This window comes from Salvelinus namaycush, chromosome 23 (assembly GCF_016432855.1).
Source record: "Salvelinus namaycush isolate Seneca chromosome 23, SaNama_1.0, whole genome shotgun sequence".
NCBI classification, from domain to species: Eukaryota; Metazoa; Chordata; class Actinopteri; order Salmoniformes; family Salmonidae; genus Salvelinus; species Salvelinus namaycush.
This window is the reverse complement of record NC_052329.1, coordinates 13,863,414-13,885,697: the sequence shown is the minus strand read 5'-3', so window position 1 is coordinate 13,885,697 and position 22,284 is coordinate 13,863,414. Positions and strand designations below refer to the sequence as shown.

The 22,284-nt window shown below is 50.7% G+C and overlaps 1 protein-coding gene across 1 annotated transcript in view; it reads right to left on the bottom strand.

The window, feature by feature from the left end:
• LOC120018973 (roundabout homolog 1-like) overlaps nucleotides 1–22,284 on the bottom strand; it is a 415,988-nt gene that overhangs the window by 139,280 nt on the left and 254,424 nt on the right. The window lies entirely within an intron of this gene.

Here is a 22,284-nt window from a genome sequence, read left to right as displayed (position 1 = left end):
TAAAGGAGAGGAGACTAGAGAACACTAAAGGAGAGGACACTAGAGAACACTGGAGGAGAGGACACTAGAGAACACTGAAGGAGAGGACACTAGAGAACACTAGAGGAGAGGACACTAGAGAACACTAAAGGAGAGGACACTAGAGAACACTAAAGGAGAGGACACTAGAGAACACTGGAGGAGAGGACACTAGAGAACACTGAAGGAGAGGACACTAGAGAACACTAGAGGAGAGGAGACTAGAGAACACTAGAGGAGAGTAGACTAGAGAACACTAGAGGAGAGGAGACTAGAGGAGAGGACACTAGAGAACACTGCAGTAGAGGACACTAGAGAACACTGGAGGAGAGGAGACTAGAGAACACTAGAGGAGAGTAGACTAGAGAACACTAGAGGAGAGGAGACTAGAGGAGAGGAGACTAGAGAACACTGGAGGAGAGGAGACTAGAGAACACTAAAGGAGAGGAGACTAGAGAACACTAAAGGAGAGGACACTAGAGAACACTGGAGGAGAGGACACTAGAGAACACTAGAGGAGGGGAGACTAGAGAACACTGGAGGATAAGAGACTAGAGAACACTAGAGGAAAGGACACCAGACAAGACTAGAGGAGATGAAACTAGAGAACACTGAAGGAGAGGACACTAGAGAACACTGGAGGAGAGGACACTAGAGAACACTGCAGTAGAGGACACTAGAGAACACTGGAGGAGAGGACACTAGAGAACACTGGAGGAGAGGACACTAGAGAACACTGCAGTAGAGGACACTAGAGAACACTGGAGGAGAGGACACTAGAGAACACTGGAGGAGAGGACACTAGAGAACACTGCAGTAGAGGACACTAGAGAACACTGGAGGAGAGGACACTAGAGAACACTGGAGGAGAGGACACTAGAGAACACTGGAGGAGAGGACACTAGAGAACACTGGAGGAGAGGACACTAGAGAACACTGCAGTAGAGGACACTAGAGAACACTAGAGGAGAGGACACTAGAGAACACTGGAGGAGAGGACACTAGAGAACACTGCAGTAGAGGACACTAGAGAACACTGGAGGAGAGGACACTAGAGAACACTGCAGTAGAGGACACTAGAGAACACTGGAGGAGAGGACACTAGAGAACACTGGAGGAGAGGACACTAGAGAACACTGGAGGAGAGGACACTAGAGAACACTGGAGGAGAGGACACTAGAGAACACTGCAGTAGAGGACACTAGAGAACACTAGAGGAGAGGACACTAGAGAACACTAGAGGAGAGGACACTAGAGAACACTGGAGGAGAGGACACTAGAGAACACTGGAGGAGAGGACACTAGAGAACACTGGAGGAGAGGACACTAGAGAACACTGCAGTAGAGGACACTAGAGAACACTAGAGGAGAGGACACTAGAGAACACTAGAGGAGAGGACACTAGAGAACACTGGAGGAGAGGACACTAGAGAACACTGCAGTAGAGGACACTAGAGAACACTGCAGTAGAGGACACTAGAGAACACTGGAGGAGAGGACACTAGAGAACACTGGAGGAGAGGACACTAGAGAACACTGCAGTAGAGGACACTAGAGAACACTGGAGGAGAGGACACTAGAGAACACTGGAGGAGAGGACACTAGAGAACACTGCAGTAGAGGACACTAGAGAACACTAGAGGAGAGGACACTAGAGAACACTAGAGGAGAGGACACTAGAGAACACTAGAGGAGAGGACACTAGAGAACACTGGAGGAGAGGACACTAGAGAACACTGGAGGAGAGGACACTAGAGAACACTAGTGGAGAGGACACTAGAGAACACTAGAGGAGAGGACACTAGAGAACACTGGAGGAGAGGACACTAGAGAACACTGGAGGAGAGGACACTAGAGAACACTGCAGTAGAGGACACTAGAGAACACTAGAGGAGAGGACACTAGAGAACACTAGAGGAGAGGACACTAGAGAACACTGGAGGAGAGGACACTGGAGAACACTCGAGGAGACAAGAGAACACTAGAAAAGAGGAGACAAGAGAACACTAGAGGAGAGGACACTAGAGAACACTAGAGAGGACACTAGAGAACACTAAAGGAGAGAAGACTAGAGAACACTAGAGGAGAGGAGACAAGAGAACACTAGAGGAGAGGAGACAAGAGAACACTAGAGGAGAGGACACTAGAGAACACTAGAGGAAAGGAGACAAGAGAACACTAGAGTAGAGAAGAATAGAGAAACTTAGAACTGGATTATCCCTGGGGATGGATAGAGATGGAGAGAGAGGGAGAGAAGGATAGAGGAAGGCTGGTGAGAGCTGGCATCCTCTAGTGTTTACAGCAGCACAACTCAGTGACCTCCACTCCTCCTCTACATCCCTCAGTCCCCCGCTTGGCTCGCTGTCCTCCTCCCCCTGACACCTTTCCTCCACAAGCACAGCTGACTACCGCACATCACAGTGCAGCGGGCAACCCTGGCCACCTGCATGGGGAGAAACATAATCTTACGAGAGAGAGAATTGGAGAGGGGGAAATAAAGAAAGAAAGAGAGAGAATGATGGATGAGGGACTGGAGCGAACCTCTAACTCTTTCACCAGAATCACAGTCAGATCCGTAGCCAAGAGAGGCTGCCTCTGGTCTCCTGGTCTCTCTGTGAGATCCTCTGTCCCTGTTCTGATTGGAACGGGAGGGAGGGAGGACGGGATGGAGGGCCCTGCTGTGTGCTGTCCTGCATGTTTTTTGGATAATGAGCCTCCACTACCATTCTCCCTCCCCCCCTCTCTCCCTCCCGTGAACCTACAGCTGTCCCCTACCAGATAATGTTTCCTGGGCCCTTAACTGGAAGACCAAGCACAGTGTGAATGGGTGTATATTTGTGTGTGCCTTGCCTGTCTTAATATGTGGGTCACACAGGTTCCAGCATGAAGACACATCTTTGTCCTTCCTGGCTCTACTCACTGTGCTGCTGATGTGATGATGGGAGGCAACAGAATGACTGTCAGTCAGACAGTGTCTTTCTACCGGCATTGGAAGATATTCTCTATAGTTATAAACGATCTATACCGAACAAAAATATATATTTCATAGATTGTACAGTTCATAGAAGGAAATCAGTCAACTGAAATAAATTCATTAGGCCCTAATTTATGGATTTCTCATGATTGGGCAGGGGCCCAGCCAATAATAATTATTTTTTTCACACAAAATGACTTTATTACAGATAGACATACTCCTCAGCACATCCTCTAAAATGAAGTTGGTGGTGGCTTATGGTGGAGAAATGAACATTCAACTATCTGGCAGCAACTCGGTTGGACATTCCTGCAGTCAGTATGCCAATTGCACACTCCCTCAAAACTTGAGACATCTGTGGCATTGTGCTGTGTGACAAAACTGCACATTTTAGAATTACCTTTTTATTGTGTAATGATCATGCTGGTTAATCAGCTTCCTGATATGCCACATAAATAGTGTGTGATAATCAATCTACTATCTTTACCTTTTAAGAATGGTGTATCAATAGTTAAATAAATGCTTAGTTAAATAAAGGTTAAATTAAATATGTTGCTGCGTTGCTGGTTAAGGAGAAAACTCTCATCTTATCAGGGCTCCTCCTGAACGTTTTGACAGACAGTTGGCTGAGGAGAGAGCAGGCATTGGTAGGATGCTGCAGTGCAGCCATTGGTATGATGCTGCAAGGCTTCTGTCTGGCTCTCCAGTGGGAAACATCTTTAAGGCTCAGCCTGGCTCTGCAGTGGGAAACGTCTTCAAGGCTCAGCCTGGCTCTCCAGTGGGAAACGTCTTCAAGGCTCAGCCTGGCTCTGCAGTGGGAAACGTCTTCAAGGCTCAGCCTGGCTCTCCAGTGGGAAACATCTTCAAGGCTCTGCCTGGCTCTCCAGTGGGAAACGTATTCAAGGCTCAGCCTGGCTCTCCAGTGGGAAACGTCTTCAAGGCTCAGCCTGGCTCTGCAGTGGGAAACGTCTTCAAGGCTCAGCCTGGCTCTCCAGTGGGAAACGTCTTCAAGGCTCAGCCTGGCTCTCCAGTGGGAAACGTCTTCAAGGCTCAGCCTGGCTCTCCAGTGGGAAACGTCTTCAAGGCTCTGCCTGGCTCTCCAGTGGGAAACGTCTTCAAGGCTCTGCCTGGCTCTGCAGTGGGAAACGTCTTCAAGGCTCAGCCTGGCTCTCCAGTGGGAAACATCTTCAAGGCTCTGCCTGGCTCTCCAGTGGGAAACGTCTTCAAGGCTCAGCCTGGCTCTGCAGTGGGAAACATCTTCAAGGCTCTGCCTGGCTCTCCAGTGGGAAACGTCTTCAAGGCTCTGCCTGGCTCTCCAGTGGGAAACATCTTCAAGGCTCTGCCTGGCTCTCCAGTGGGAAACGTCTTCAAGGCTCTGCCTAGCTCTCCAGTGGGAAACATCTTCAAGGCTCTGCCTGGCTCTGCAGTGGGAAACGTCTTCAAGGCTCAGCCTGGCTCTCCAGTGGGAAACGTCTTCAAGGCTCAGCCTGGCTCTGCAGTGGGAAACGTCTTCAAGGCTCAGCCTGGCTCTGCAGTGGGAAACGTCTTCAAGGCTCAGCCTGGCTCTGCAGTGGGAAACATATTTAAGGCTCAGCCTGGATCTGCAGTGGGAAACATCTTTAAGGCTTAGCCTGGCTCTCCAGTGGGAAACGTCTTCAAGGCTCGGCCTGGCTCTCCAGTGGGAAACATCTTTAAGGCTCTGCCTGGCTCTGCAGTGGGAAACATCTTTAAGGCTCTGCCTGGGTCTGGATCTGTCTCTAACATAACTGTACAGACCTGACCAATCACTCCCAAGGTCCACAGTAGCATACTAGGGCTGAGCACAGGCTACCTCAAATAACTATGACCATCTCTTATAGTGGAGACTCCCTAAGAGAAGGTTTTCAACTTGTCCTCTCTGCTCCTCAAACCCATGGGTTCTCCTATTCAACCACTAGCCCTCTCTGCTCCTCAAACCCATGGGTTCTCCTGTTCAACCACTAGCCCTCTCTGCTCCTCAAACCCATGGGTTCTCCTGTCCAACCACTAGCCCTCTCTGCTCCTTAAACCCATGGGTTCTCCTGTTCAACCACTAGCCCTCTCTGCTCCTCAAACCCATGGGTTCTCCTGTTCAACCACTAGCCCTCTCTGCTCCTCAAACCCATGGGTTCTCCTGTTCAACCACTAGCCCTCTCTGCTCCTCAAACCCATGGGTTCTCCTGTTCAACCACTAGCCCTCTCTGCTCCTCAAACCCATGGGTTCTCCTGTTCAACCACTAGCCCTCTCTGCTCCTCAAACCCATGGGTTCTCCTGTCCAACCACTAGCCCTCTCTGCTCCCCAAACCCATGGGTTCTCCTGTTCAACCACTAGCCCTCTCTGCTCCTCAAACCCATGGGTTCTCCTGTTCAACCACTAGCCCTCTCTGCTCCTCAAACCCATGGGTTCTCCTGTCCAACCACTAGCCCTCTCTGCTCCCCAAACCCATGGGTTCTCCTGTTCAACCACTAGCCCTCTCTGCTCCTCAAACCCATGGGTTCTCCTGTTCAACCACTAGCCCTCTCTGCTCCTCAAACCCATGGGTTCTCCTGTCCAACCACTAGCCCTCTCTGCTCCCCAAACCCATGGGTTCTCCTGTTCAACCACTAGCCCTCTCTGCTCCTCAAACCCATGGGTTCTCCTGTTCAACCACTAGCCCTCTCTGCTACTCAAACCCACGGGTTCTCCTGTTCAACCACTAGCCCTCTCTGCTCCTCAAACCCATGGGTTATCCTGTTCAACCACTAGCCCTCTCTGCTCCTCAAACCCATGGGTTCTCCTGTCCAACCACTAGCCCTCTCTGCTCCCCAAACCCATGGGTTCTCCTGTTCAACCACTAGCCCTCTCTGCTCCTCAAACCCATGGGTTCTCCTGTTCAACCACTAGCCCTCTCTGCTCCTCAAACCCATGGGTTCTCCTGTCCAACCACTAGCCCTCTCTGCTCCCCAAACCCATGGGTTCTCCTGTTCAACCACTAGCCCTCTCTGCTCCTCAAACCCATGGGTTCTCCTGTTCAACCACTAGCCCTCTCTGCTCCCCCCCCCCCACACACTCACTCCCACACACTCCCTGGGAAATTGAAACCAGATGCTGAAATGTCAAATTAAAATGAGATTCCAGTGCGCTTTCGACATTAATGAAAATGAAGACTTAATGCAGCACACAAGCCTCAACGGGATGATCAAATGAGCTTTGTTCAGAGGAAATTAAAGGGATTACAGTAAGCTCCCCCCCACAAATCTGCACCAGTATTAACTTCTTGCGAATATAGGGGGTGCTGTTTCGACTTAGCATAAATCGGGCTCCAGATTAAACGGCTTCCTACTCAATTCTTGCTCGTACAATATGCATATTATTATTATTATTGGATAGAAAACACTCTCTAGTTTCTATAGCCGTTGGAATTTTGTCTCTGAGTGAAACAGAACTCCTTCTACAGCACTTTTCATGACAGGGAGTGAGATTTCAGACATCTTGGCCCCTGTTCCCAGGTCGGTTGTAATGTCCCTGTAAATGCTATGGAGAAACAGACACTGCCTACGTCTTCCTCTGGATGTCAGTACGTGGTGACGCTTTGAATGGAGTCGATTGCGCAATCAGGGCCTGTATAAAACACCAAATACCGGAAGTAGCTTTCTTTTGCTGCCTGCGCCTGACGCACGAAGGACGTCGGACTTGCCTCCTTCCAAGCGGTTGTTTAGCCAGTAATATTTCTCCGGTCATGTTTTTACTCGTTATAGGTGTTAAAAACATCATAAGGTAGTTAATTTGAACCGTTTTATAGCAATTTATATCCGTTTAGGGCGATTTTATGGCATTTCTGTGTAATACACTTTGAAGCGCTGGGCACTTTTCGAGTGCATGGTGAACGTTAGTGACCATTTCGACCGGACAAGAGGAGATCTTTCGACCAAAAGACGATTAGACCGGAGAAAGGATTCATTGCCCAAGATTCTGATGGAAGAACAGCTCATAGTAAGAACAATTTATGATGATAAATCGTGTTTCTGTCGAAAAATGTTAAACGCTTATGCCGCCATTTTGTTTGGTATAGCTTCGCTTGGCGCAACCTGTATTGAAAAGTAAGGATAATTTAAAAAATGTAATTCAGCGATTGTATTAAGAATTAAATTGTCTATCAATCGCTGTCCACCCTGTATTTTTTAGTCAAGTTTATGAGTATTTATGTATAAGACTAGATCACTGTCTAATATGGCGCCCTACATTTTCTGACCAGCTGGGCTACTTTTCTCATTGTCTAACCATGATTTTGGTGGCTAAATATGCACATTTTCGAACAAACTCTATATGTATGTTGTAATATGATGTTACAGGAGTGTCATCTGAAGAATTCTGAGAAGGTTAGTGAAAAAATTAATACATTTTGGTGGTGATAATGCTATCGCTCTTTTTGCCATGAATCAATGCTGGGGTAATGTTTGCACATGTGCTATGCTAATATAACGATTTATTGTGTTTTCGCTGTAAGACACTTAGAAAATCTGAAATATTGTCTGGATTCACAGGATCTGTGTCTTTCAATTAGTGTACGCTGTGTATTTTTAAGAAATGTTTTATGATTAGTAATTAGGTAATACACGTTGCTCTCTATATTTTTTCTAGTCGAGTTGTGATGGTGGGTGCAATTGTAAACTATGATTTATACCTGAAATATGCACATTTTTCTAACAAAACCTATCCTATACCATAAATATGTTATCAGACTGTCATCTGATGAGGTTTTTTCTTGGTTAGTGGCTATCAATATCTTTATTTGGCCGAATTGGTGATAGCTACTGATGCAGTAAGAAAATGGTGGAGTAAGAAAATTGTTGTCTTTTGCTAACAGTGGTTAGCTAATAGATTTACATATTGTGTCTTCCCTGTAAAACATTTTACAAATCAGAGATGATGGCTTGAATCACAAGATCTGTATCTTTCATTTGGTGTCTTGGACTTGTGATTTCATGAACATTTTTTTTTATGATATCCCTGTAACTTTAGGCTAGGCTATGCTAGTCAGCTTTTGTGTTGGGGGGGATCCCGGATCCGGGTTTGGTAGGCGTTAGAGGTTAAAAAAAGACCCATTGCATACAAAAACAAACCTGGAAGAAACACAGGAAGCTGGATTGATCTGCCTTCGGTTTGCAGCATTTCCTCAAAACAATAGTCAGAGTGAACATGACTAAACACAGAAGAAGAAACAATAGTCAGAGTGAACATGACAAACCACAGAAGAAGAAACAATAGTCAGAGTGAACCTGACTAACCACAGAAGAAGAAACAATAGTCAGAGTGAACCTGACTAACCACAGAAGAAGAAACAATAGTCAGAGTGAACTTGACTAACCACAGAAGACGAAACAATAGTCAGAGTGAACCTGACTAACCACAGAAGAAGAAACAATAGTCAGAGTGAACATGACTAACCACAGAAGAAGAAACAATAGTCAGAGTGAACATGACAAACCACAGAAGAAGAAACAATAGTCAGAGTGAACATGACTAACCACAGAAGAAGAAACAATAGTCTGAGTGAACATGACAAACCACAGAAGAAGAAAGACAGAAAAAGGAAAAGTGTCCGAGAGCAACTGGAGAGGGGAGGAGGAAGGGGAGGACAGAAGCGTTTTGTTGCATGTCCTGGAAGGGAAGTGAATGTGTTGTACAGTGCTGGTCCTCCCTCCTCTCCTCTTGTCTTCACAAGGATAGTATTGCTCCTGTTAAAGTTAACAAATGGTCTTGATTTGGGGAAGGCGAGGAGCCACAAGGCACGGCTATACGTCGCTGTCCAAACATGGCAGCCCATAAATAACACAGGGATTAGAGGTGGAGCAACAGAGAGAGGAGGAGAGGAGTGAGAGACTCCACAGCAAACAATGAATATGAAATGAGTAATCACTCCCAGATGTGCATGCTGTTACTTAAGAGTGGGATACTTTTGGCCTCATGTGGACACAGTAGGCAAATATCTCTCTCTCTCTCCATCTATCTCTCTCGCTCTCTTTCTCTCTCTCTCTCTCAAAATAAAGACAAAAATAACTAACTAAGTCTTTTTGAGCTCATTCTGTTTTCTGCTAGGTTGTGTATTCTGCTAGGTTGTGTATTCTGCTAGGCTGTTCTCTGCTAGGCTGTTCTCTGCTAGGCTGTTCTCTGCTAGGCTGTTCTCTGCTAGGCTGTTTTCTGCTAGGCTGTTTTCTGCTAGGCTGTTTTCTGCTAGGCTGTTTTCCGCTAGGCTGTTTTCCGCTAGGCTGTTTTCCGCTAGGCTGTTTTCCGCTAGGCTGTTTTCCGCTAGGCTGTTTTCCGCTAGGCTGTTTTCCGCTAGGCTGTTTTCCGCTAGGCTGTTCTCCGCTAGGCTGTTCTCCGCTAGGCTGTTCTCCGCTAGGCTGTTCTCCGCTAGGCTGTTCTCCGCGAGGCTGTTCTCCGCGAGGCTGTTCTCCGCTAGGCTGTTCTATGCTAGGCTGTTTTCTGCTAGGCTGTTTTCTGCTAGGCTGTTTTCTGCTAGGCTGTTTTCTGCTAGGCTGTTTCCTGCTAGGCTGTTTTCTGCTAGGCTGTTTTCTGCTAGGCTGTTTTCCGCTAGGCTGTTTTCCGCTAGGCTGTTTTCCGCTAGGCTGTTTTCCGCTAGGCTGTTTTCCGCTAGGCTGTTTTCCGCTAGGCTGTTCTCCGCTAGGCTGTTCTCTGCTAGGCTGTTCTCTGCTAGGCTGTTCTGTTAGGCTGTGATACGTAGTGAGAGTTCCCATATAGAAACTCTCCATCTCCCCTCCAGCACTGCCCTATGGGTCCCACATCTCCTGCTCTTTCACTCTGTATTGATCTATATATGTATCCCTCTCTCTCCCCCCTCAGCTGCTGATGTCCTTTTCCTTGCCCCCAGCTCCCATTCTCCCAACAGTTCACATCAAAGATAGGCCCCCACCCATGGGGTGTTAAGCCCTGCCCCCCCAAACCCCAGGCTGGTTGGGGCAGTACGGATCCAGTAAATTTGCCAAAGGCTCAGTGTGAGTGTAAGTGTGTGTGTGTGTTAAACCCCTCTCACAGCCCCACGGCTGTCTTCTCCTCCTTCTATCTCCCTCCTTTCCTCCCTCCATCCCTCTCCCTCCTTCCTTACTGACCCCACCACCAGAGAGATGAGATTGGACATGGCAGCTTCCTCTTTCTCTATTTATCTCATTCCTGTGCTGTGAGCTCATGCCCTCTCTGCTCTCTCCCTCCTCACAGACACCCTATACACAGTGCTCAGGTCTCAGGGAGCATGACCTGTAGATCAGCAAGGGCTAGGGGTCCTGGTGTTATGAACAGGGCTAGGGCTCCTGGGGTTATGGACAGGGCTAGGGGTCCTGGGGTTATGGACAGGGCTAGGGGTCCTGGGGTTATGGACAGGGCTAAGGGTCCTGGGGTTATGGACAGGGCTAGGGGTCCTGGGGTTATGAACAGGTCTAGGGGTCCTGGGGTTATGGACAGGGCTAGGGGTCCTGGGGTTATGGACAGGGCTAGGGGTCCTGGGGTTATGAACAGGGCTAGGCTTCCTGGGGTTATGGACAGGACTAGGGGTCCTGGGGATATGAACAGGGCTAGGGGTCCTGGGGTTATGAACAGGGCTAGGCTTCCTGGGGTTATGGACAGGACTAGGGGTCCTGGGGTTATGAACAGGTCTAGGGGTCCTGGGGTTATGGACAGGACTAGGGGTCCTGGGGTTATGAACAGGGCTAGGGGTCCTGGGGTTATGAACAGGGCTAGGGGTCCTGGGGTTATGAACAGGGCTAGGGGTCCTGGGGTTATGAACAGGGCTAGGGGTCCTGGGGTTATGAACAGGGCTAGGGGTCCTGGGGTTATGAACAGGGCAGTATGCTGAGGTTATGTAGAATAGATACAAACAGACAGGAAGAGAGAATAGAGATCTCCAGCAGAGTGGGAGGGGAGTGTACCCATGATGTATGGATACTACATATGGTTGAGCGAGTGGGTTGCTTAAAGTGGTCTTAAGTTTAATAAAGTTTCAACTTTCAACATCAGTTCCCAAGAGATTATGCAACATTTTTCCTTACTATATTGTCCATGAATGAAACTGGTCCACAGAGTGGCATTGGTTACAAACTTTCAAAGGCCCACGTGAGCAGTCTACCACAAGACCCCCGCAGACTGACAGTAAATATGTCACAGTGAGCAGATGAAGACATGGAGCATCAACAAGCCTTTGGGCTCTGCACCTGTAGACCACAGGAGGCAGCTGAGGGGAGGACGGCTCATAATAATGTCCATAACGGAACAAATGGAATGGCATCAAACACCTGGAAACCATATTTTGATTTATTTAATACCCTTCCACCTATTCAGCTCCAGTCATTACCATGAGCCTGTACTCCCCAATGAAGGTGCCACCAGCCTCCTGTACTGTATACTCTGAATACTGTGAGGTCATTGAGATGAGACATAACCTCTGTGTGTTTGAAGTTGATAAGTGTTAATATTAGGGTTAGGGTTATGGTAAGGGTTCAGTCAGCCCAAGGATCCCTCTTAGCATTTACAAAAACCACTGTGGGAGCAGACTGAGAAGTGATGTCATAGAGAGGGGACAGGATTTCCAAATGAACTATGTTAAACAATCTAAGCCATGACAATAAACTGTGTAGATCCCTTTGTAAATAAACAAGCCATGGGTAAATGTGACCCAAAATATTATGTTACCGTCAATATTTTGACAAGCATACATATCCATATTGATATAATAATGTATTGTATGGACAAACTCATCTGTCATCTTCTTCCAAGCATCCATCTATGTTTAAGCATTTCACCATTTGGTAATTAGTTTGAGGGTGAAAGTTTGACAGTCTGTTTTGATCCTAATCCAGAGGTTGAGCTACACATGTGGGGCTAGCTAACAGATATACACATCCTCAGTCAAGCCATCTGCTGCTGAAGGGAGAGGAGCGAAGCTGGCATCATTCCCTCTCTGCTGTAAGTGTGGTGATGGTTATGAGAGCGGTATGGGCACCTGGAATGTGTTGTGAGAGTGTTTCCAGTCCAAGCCTAGGGCTTGTACCCTGCATGGAAGATGGCTGCCCGGACCTTTCTGTCACACAACAGAGGATATCTCCACACTAGTCAGGCATACAGCGAGGCTGGGGAGAGTCCAGGTAGGAGGGGGACTGGCAGACTGCAAACCTGGCTCAGACCACTTCATTTCTTTACAATTACAACGCAAGCATGCACACACACACACACACACACACACACACACACACACACACACACACACACACACACACGCACACGCACACGCACACACACTCACAGAGGAGAGGAAGCCCTTCCCCACGGTCCTGCAGACAGACAGAGAGGCCATTGAGTGACTGTGTTTGTTTAAATGTTCATAAGTGTTCTCTTCCGGCTGGTGGTACAGAGAGACGGTGTTGGGTGGGGTGGACATGGGGAGAAGCAGGGACGGTGTTGGGTTGGGTGGACATGGGGAGAAGCAGGGACGGTGTTGGGTTGGGTGGACATGGGGAGAAGCAGGGACGGTGTTGGGTTGGGTGGACATGGGGAGAAGCAGGGACGGTGTTGGGTTGGGTGGACATGGGGAGAGACAGGGACGGAGTTGGGTTAGGTGGACATGGGGAGAGACAGGGACGGAGTTGGGTTGGATGGGCATGGGGAGAGGCAGGGAAAGATGGTGTTGGGTTGGGTGGACATGGGGAGAGGCAGGGACTGTGTTGGGTTGGGTGCACATGGGGAGAGACAGGGACGGAGTTGGGTTGGGTGGACATGGGGAGAGACAGGGACGGAGTTGGGTTAGGTGGACATGGGGAGAGACAGGGACGGAGTTGGGTTGGATGGGCATGGGGAGAGGCAGGGAAAGATGGTGTTGGGTTGGGTGGACATGGGGAGAGGCAGGGACTGTGTTGGGTTGGGTGCACATGGGGAGAGACAGGGACGGAGTTGGGTTGGATGGGCATGGGGAGAGGCAGGGAAAGATGGTGTTGGGTTGGGTGGACATGGGGAGAGGCAGGGACTGTGTTGGGTTGGGTGCACATGGGGAGAGACAGGGACGGAGTTGGGTTGGGTGGACATGGGGAGAGACAGGGACGGAGTTGGGTTGGATGGGCATGGGGAGAGGCAGGGAAAGATGGTGTTGGGTTGGGTGGACATGGAGAGACAGGGACGGTGTTGGGTTGGGTGCACATGGAGAGAGGCAGGGAGAGATGGTGTTGGGTTGGGTGGACATGGAGAGACAGGGACGGTGTTGGGTTGGGTGCACATGGAGAGAGGCAGGGAGAGATGGTGTTGGGTTGGGTGGACATGGGGAGACAGGGACGGTGTTGGGTTGGGTGGACATGGAGAGACAGGGACGGTGTTGGGTTGGGTGCACATGGAGAGAGGCAGGGAGAGATGGTGTTGGGTTGGGTGGACATGGAGAGACAGGGACGGTGTTGGGTTGGGTGCACATGGAGAGAGGCAGGGAGAGATGGTGTTGGGTTGGGTGGACATGGGGAGACAGGGACGGTGTTGGGTTGGGTGCACATGGAGAGAGGCAGGGAGAGATGGTGTTGGGTTGGGTGGACATGGGGAGACAGGGACGGTGTTGGGTTGGGTGGACATGGAGAGACAGGGACGGTGTTGGGTTGGGTGGACATGGAGAGACAGGGACGGTGTTGGGTTGGGTGCACATGGAGAGAGGCAGGGAGAGATGGTGTTGGGTTGGGTGGACATGGGGAGACAGGGACGGTGTTAGGTTGGGTGGACATGGAGAGACAGGGACGGTGTTAGGTTGGGTGCACATGGAGAGAGGCAGGGAGAGATGGTGTTGGGTTAGGTGGACATGGGGAGAGACAGGGACGGAGTTGGGTTGGATGGGCATGGGGAGAGGCAGGGAAAGATGGTGTTGGGTTGGGTGGACATGGGGAGAGGTAGGGACTGTGTTGGGTTGGGTGCACATGGGGAGAGACAGGGACGGAGTTGGGTTGGGTGGACATGGGGAGAGACAGGGACGGAGTTGGGTTGGATGGGCATGGGGAGAGGCAGGGAAAGATGGTGTTGGGTTGGGTGGACATGGGGAGAGGCAGGGACGGTGTTGGGTTGAGTGGACATGGGGAGAGGCAGGGAGAGATGGTGTTGGGTTGGGTGGACATGGGGAGAAGCAGGGACAGTGTTGGGTTGGGTGCACATGGGGAGAGACAGGGACGGTGTTGGGTTGGGTGCACATGGAGAGAGGCAGGGAGAGATAGTGTTGGGTTGGGTGGACATGGGGAGACAGGGACGGTGTTGGGTTGGGTGGACATGGAGAGACAGGGACGGTGTTGGGTTGGGTGCACATGGAGAGAGGCAGGGAGAGATGGTGTTGGGTTGGGTGGACATGGGGAGACAGGGACGGTGTTGGGTTGGGTGGACATGGAGAGACAGGGACGGTGTTGGGTTGGGTGCACATGGAGAGAGGCAGGGAGAGATGGTGTTGGGTTGGGTGGACATGGGGAGACAGGGACGGTGTTAGGTTGGGTGGACATGGAGAGACAGGGACGGTGTTAGGTTGGGTGCACATGGAGAGAGGCAGGGAGAGATGGTGTTGGGTTGGGTGGACATGGGGAGACAGGGACGGTGTTGGGTTGGGTGGACATGGAGAGACAGGGACGGTGTTGGGTTGGGTGCACATGGAGAGAGGCAGGGAGAGATGGTGTTGGGTTGGGTGGACATGGGGAGAGACAGGGACGGTGTTGGGTTGGGTGCACATGGAGAGAGGCAGGGAGAGATGGTGTTGGGTTGGGTGGACATGGAGAGACAGGGACGGTGTTGGGTTGGGTGCACATGGAGAGAGGCAGGGAGAGATGGTGTTGGGTTGGGTGGACATGGGGAGACAGGGACGGTGTTGGGTTGGGTGGACATGGAGAGACAGGGACGGTGTTGGGTTGGGTGCACATGGAGAGAGGCAGGGAGAGATGGTGTTGGGTTGGGTGGACATGGAGAGACAGGGACGGTGTTGGGTTGGGTGCACATGGAGAGAGGCAGGGAGAGATGGTGTTGGGTTGGGTGGACATGGGGAGACAGGGACGGTGTTGGGTTGGGTGCACATGGAGAGAGGCAGGGAGAGATGGTGTTGGGTTGGGTGGACATGGGGAGACAGGGACGGTGTTGGGTTGGGTGGACATGGAGAGACAGGGACGGTGTTGGGTTGGGTGGACATGGAGAGACAGGGACGGTGTTGGGTTGGGTGCACATGGAGAGAGGCAGGGAGAGATGGTGTTGGGTTGGGTGGACATGGGGAGACAGGGACGGTGTTAGGTTGGGTGGACATGGAGAGACAGGGACGGTGTTGGGTTGGGTGCACATGGAGAGAGGCAGGGAGAGATGGTGTTGGGTTGGGTGGACATGGGGAGACAGGGACGGTGTTAGGTTGGGTGGACATGGAGAGACAGGGACGGTGTTAGGTTGGGTGCACATGGAGAGAGGCAGGGAGAGATGGTGTTGGGTTAGGTGGACATGGGGAGAGACAGGGACGGAGTTGGGTTGGATGGGCATGGGGAGAGGCAGGGAAAGATGGTGTTGGGTTGGGTGGACATGGGGAGAGGTAGGGACTGTGTTGGGTTGGGTGCACATGGGGAGAGACAGGGACGGAGTTGGGTTGGGTGGACATGGGGAGAGACAGGGACGGAGTTGGGTTGGATGGGCATGGGGAGAGGCAGGGAAAGATGGTGTTGGGTTGGGTGGACATGGGGAGAGAAAGGGACTGTGTTGGGTTGAGTGGACATGGGGAGAGGCAGGGAGAGATGGTGTTGGGTTGGGTGGACATGGGGAGAAGCAGGGACAGTGTTGGGTTGGGTGCACATGGGGAGAGACAGGGACGGTGTTGGGTTGGGTGCACATGGAGAGAGGCAGGGAGAGATAGTGTTGGGTTGGGTGGACATGGGGAGACAGGGACGGTGTTGGGTTGGGTGGACATGGAGAGACAGGGACGGTGTTGGGTTGGGTGCACATGGAGAGAGGCAGGGAGAGATGGTGTTGGGTTGGGTGGACATGGGGAGACAGGGACGGTGTTGGGTTGGGTGGACATGGAGAGACAGGGACGGTGTTGGGTTGGGTGCACATGGAGAGAGGCAGGGAGAGATGGTGTTGGGTTGGGTGGACATGGGGAGACAGGGACGGTGTTAGGTTGGGTGGACATGGAGAGACAGGGACGGTGTTAGGTTGGGTGCACATGGAGAGAGGCAGGGAGAGATGGTGTTGAGTTGGGTGGACATGGGGAGACAGGGACGGTGTTGGGTTGGGTGGACATGGAGAGACAGGGACGGTGTTGGGTTGGGTGCACATGGAGAGAGTCAGGGAGAGATGGTGTTGGGTTGGGTGGACATGGGGAGAGACAGGGACGGTGTTGGGTTGGGTGCACATGGAGAGAGGCAGGGAGAGATGGTGTTGGGTTGGGTGGACATGGAGAGACAGGGACGGTGTTGGGTTGGGTGCACATGGAGAGAGGCAGGGAGAGATGGTGTTGGGTTGGGTGGACATGGGGAGACAGGGACGGTGTTGGGTTGGGTGGACATGGAGAGACAGGGACGGTGTTGGGTTGGGTGCACATGGAGAGAGGCAGGGAGAGATGGTGTTGGGTTGGGTGGACATGGAGAGACAGGGACGGTGTTGGGTTGGGTGCACATGGAGAGAGGCAGGGAGAGATGGTGTTGGGTTGGGTGGACATGGGGAGACAGGGACGGTGTTGGGTTGGGTGCACATGGAGAGAGGCAGGGAGAGATGGTGTTGGGTTGGGTGGACATGGGGAGACAGGGACGGTGTTGGGTTGGGTGGACATGGAGAGACAGGGACGGTGTTGGGTTGGGTGGACATGGAGAGACAGGGACGGTGTTGGGTTGGGTGCACATGGAGAGAGGCAGGGAGAGATGGTGTTGGGTTGGGTGGACATGGGGAGACAGGGACGGTGTTAGGTTGGGTGGACATGGAGAGACAGGGACGGTGTTAGGTTGGGTGCACATGGAGAGAGGCAGGGAGAGATGGTGTTGGGTTGGGTGGACATGGGGAGACAGGGACGGTGTTGGGTTGGGTGGACATGGAGAGACAGGGACGGTGTTGGGTTGGGTGCACATGGAGAGAGGCAGGGAGAGATGGTGTTGGGTTGGGTGGACATGGGGAGAGACAGGGACGGTGTTGGGTTGGGTGCACATGGAGAGAGGCAGGGAGAGATGGTGTTGGGTTGGGTGGACATGGAGAGAGGCAGGGAGAGATGGTGTTGGGTTGGGTGGACATGGGGAGACAGGGACGGTGTTGGGTTGGGTGGACATGGGGAGACAGGGACGGTGTTGGGTTGGGTGGACATGGAGAGACAGGGACGGTGTTGGGTTAGGTGGACATGGAGAGACAGGGACGGTGTTGGGTTGGGTGCACATGGAGAGAGGCAGGGAGAGATGGTGTTGGGTTGGGTGGACATGGGGAGACAGGGACGGTGTTGGGTTGGGTGGACATGGAGAGACAGGGACGGTGTTGGGTTGGGTGGACATGGAGAGACAGGGACGGTGTTGGGTTAGGTGGACATGGAGAGACAGGGACGGTGTTGGGTTGGGTGGACATGGGGAGAGGCAGGGAGAGATGGTGTTGGGTTGGGTGGACATGGAGAGACAGGGACGGTGTTGGGTTGGGTGCACATGGAGAGAGGCAGGGAGAGATGGTGTTGGGTTGGGTGGACATGGGGAGACAGGGACGGTGTTGGGTTGGGTGGACATGGAGAGACAGGGACGGTGTTGGGTTGGGTGGACATGGAGAGACAGGGACGGTGTTGGGTTAGGTGGACATGGAGAGACAGGGACGGTGTTGGGTTGGGTGGACATGGGGAGAGGCAGGGAGAGATGGTGTTGGGTTGGGTGGACATGGAGAGACAGGGACGGTGTTGGGTTGGGTGCACATGGAGAGAGGCAGGGACGGTGTTGGGTTGGGTGGACATGGGGAGACAGGGACGGTGTTGGGTTGGGTGGACATGGAGAGACAGGGACGGTGTTGGGTTAGGTGGACATGGAGAGACAGGGACGGTGTTGGGTAGGTGCACATGGAGAGAGGCAGGGAGAGATGGTGTTGGGTTGGGTGGACATGGGGAGACAGGGACGGTGTTGGGTTGGGTGGACATGGAGAGACAGGGACGGTGTTGGGTTGGGTGGACATGGAGAGACAGGGACGGTGTTGGGTTAGGTGGACATGGAGAGACAGGGACGGTGTTGGGTTGGGTGCACATGGGGAGAGGCAGGGAGAGATGGTGTTGGGTTGGGTGGACATGGAGAGACAGGGACGGTGTTGGGTTGGGTGCACATGGAGAGAGGCAGGGAGAGATGGTGTTGGGTTGGGTGGACATTGGGAGCGGTAGCGAGGGCAGAGTGCCGGGTATGCAGGTTTATATGAGTGACTGAGTGACTTGGCACCTTTTAGTACAATAAACAGAGGCTGTTTGATTGGAGTGCTGGGGAGTGGTAGCTGGACTAAAATAAAGAAATTGTTTTGTTTTTCGAGGGCTGATGTACTGGCAGGAGCCTAGAGCCCCTCCCCCCCCCCCCCCCCTTTACAACCCTCTCCCCTGACAGATAATTGAATTTAGCAAGCAGCAACAGCATCACAGTAAGAAGACCTGCCACCAGACAAACTACGTAACAAACATCTGCAGCAGATTATCACATTTCCATTTTATGATAGAAAAAACACAAGAGAAACAGTTTACGGGCCATTTACTGAACAGTCAGCTCCTACAGTACATATCTGCATATGCAAGTAATTAACAGGCAGTTTGGAGCTGAAAGGGAACCTGTTACCATTAGTTATATGTTGTGGAATCACCCCATCAGGCACTATGGTTACCACCCGCTCTCATTCATTTGTATACAGCACTTTCCTCATAAGGGATTGGCTGAGGTGAATCCAATACTCTGTTTACACAACTTGATCCAATCGCATTCCTCCTGACGGCGCTCCGGGGAGTTTGATACCTTGAAACCCTAAGTTTATCAGTAAATCTGGGTAAATGTGTCTTCTAAGGTCAAACATAAATAATACATCACTTTTGGGGGGCGGGACTACTATAACGATTTCACATAACTGCTGCAAGAAAAGGCATGGACATTTCTGATAAACAAAATGACAGAATATGTTAACTGTGTTGGCCCTGATCCAGTGTTCAACAGTAAAGGTCTTCAGTGGCTGGAGGCCTGACTGTACATGGATATGCTAACAATATATACTGTAGTATTCTAGCCCTCTAGTCTCTTCACCCCTGCCCAGGTATTGTAGACATCTTGCCAGCCCAGATATTGTAGGCTTCTAGCCCTCTAGCTCTCTACCCAGCCCAGATATTGTAGACTTCTAGCCCTCTAGCTCTCTACCCAGCCCAGATATTGTAGACTTCTAACCAGCCCAGATATTGTAGACTTATAGCCCTCTAGCTCTCTACCCAGCCCAGATATTGTAGGCTTCTAGCCATCTAGCTCTCTACCCAGCCCAGATATTGTAGACTTCTAGCCAGCCCAGATATTGTAGACTTCTTGCCAGCCCAGATATTGTAGGCTTCTAGCCCTCTAGCTCTCTACCCAGCCCAGATATTGTAGGCTTCTAGCCATCTAGCTCTCTACCCAGCCCAGATATTGTAGGCTTCTAGCCCTCTAGCTCTCTACCCAGCCCAGATATTGTAGGCTTCTAGCCATCTAGCTCTCTACCCAGCCCAGATATTGTAGACTTCTAGCCAGCCCAGATATTGTAGACTTCTAGCCAGCCCAGATATTGTAGACTGCTAGCCATCTAGCTCTCTACCCAGCCCAGATATTGTAGATTTCTAGCCAGCCCAGATATTGTAGACTTCTAGCCAGCCCAGATATTGTAGACTGCTAGCCCACTCTCTCCCTGGAGGAGTAGAGAACCCATCGCATGCAGCCCACTACCCGCCTGTGAAGTGGGACGAGGGAAACTCCTGCTTTGTGCAAACATGCACACACACAATACACTGTACCAGCACACACACAATACACTGTACCAGCACACACACAATACACTGTACCAGCACACACACACTACACTGTACCAGCACACACACAGTACACTGTACCAGTACACACACAATACACTGTACCAGCACACACACAATACACTGTACCAGTACACACACAGTACACTGTACCAGCACACACACAATACACTGTACCAGTACACACACACTACACTGTACCAGCACACACACAATACACTGTACCAGTACACACACACTACACTGTACCAGCACACACACAATACACTGTACCAGCACACACACAATACACTGTACCAGTACACACACAATACACTGTACCAGCACACACACAATACACTGTACCAGCACACACACAATACACTGTACCAGTACACACACAATACACTGTACCAGTACACACACAATACACTGTACCAGCACACACACAATACACTGTACCAGCACACACACAATACACTCTACCAGTACACACACAATACACTGTACCAGTACACACACAATACACTGTACCAGTACACACACAATACACTGTACCAGTACACACACAATACACTGTACCAGTACACACACAATACACTGTACCAGTACACACACAATACACTGTACCAGCACACACACAATACACTGTACCAGCACACACACAATACAATGTACCAGTACACACACAGTACACTGTACCAGCACACACACAATACACTGTACCAGCACACACACACTACACTGTACCAGTACACACACACTACACTGTACCAGCACACACACAATACACTGTACCAGCACACACACAATACACTGTACCAGCACACACACAATACACTGTACCAGCACACACACACTACACTGTACCAGCACACACACAATACACTGTACCAGCACACACACACTACACTGTACCAGCACACACACAATACACTGTACCAGTACACACACACTACACTGTACCAGCACACACACAATACACTGTACCAGCACACACACAATACACTGTACCAGTACACACACAATACACTGTACCAGTACACACACAATACACTGTACCAGCACACACACAGTACACTGTACCAGTACACACACAATACACTGTACCAGCACACACACACAGTACACTGTACCAGCACACACACACTACACTGTACCAGCACACACAATACACTGTACCAGCACACACACAATACACTGTACCAGCACACACACAGTACACTGTACCAGTACACACACAATACACTGTACCAGCACACACACAATACACTGTACCAGCACACACACAGTACACTGTACCAGCACACACACAATACACTGTACCAGTACACACACAATACACTGTACCAGCACACACACACTACACTGTACCAGCACACACACAAAACACTGTACCAGCACACACACACTACACTGTACCAGCACACACACAATACACTGTACCAGCACACACACAATACACTGTACCAGCACACACACAATACACTGTACCAGCACACACACAATACACTGTACCAGCACACACACAATACACTGTACCAGTACACACACAATACACTGTACCAGTACACACACAATACACTGTACCAGTACACACACAATACACTGTACCAGTACACACACAATACACTGTACCAGTACACACACAATACACTGTACCAGTACACACACAATACACTGTACCAGCACACACACAATACACTGTACCAGTACACACACAAAACACTGTACCAGCACACACACAATACACTGTACCAGCACACACACAGTACACTGTACCAGTACACACACAGTACACTGTACCAGCACACACACAAAACACTGTACCAGCACACACACAGTACACTGTACCAGCACACACACAATACACTGTACCAGCACACACACAATACACTGTACCAGCACACACACAGTACACTGTACCAGCACACACACAAAACACTGTACCAGCACACACACAGTACACTGTACCAGCACACACACAATACACTGTACCAGTACACACACAATACACTGTACCAGCACACACACAATACACTGTACCAGCACACACACAATACACTGTACCAGCACACACACAATACACTGTACCAGCACACACACAGTACACTGTACCAGCACACACACAGTACACTGTACCAGCACACACACAATACACTGTACCAGCACACACACAATACACTGTACCAGCACACACACAATACACTGTACCAGTACACACACAATACACTGTACCAGCACACACACAATACACTGTACCAGCACACACACAATACACTGTACCAGCACACACACAATACACT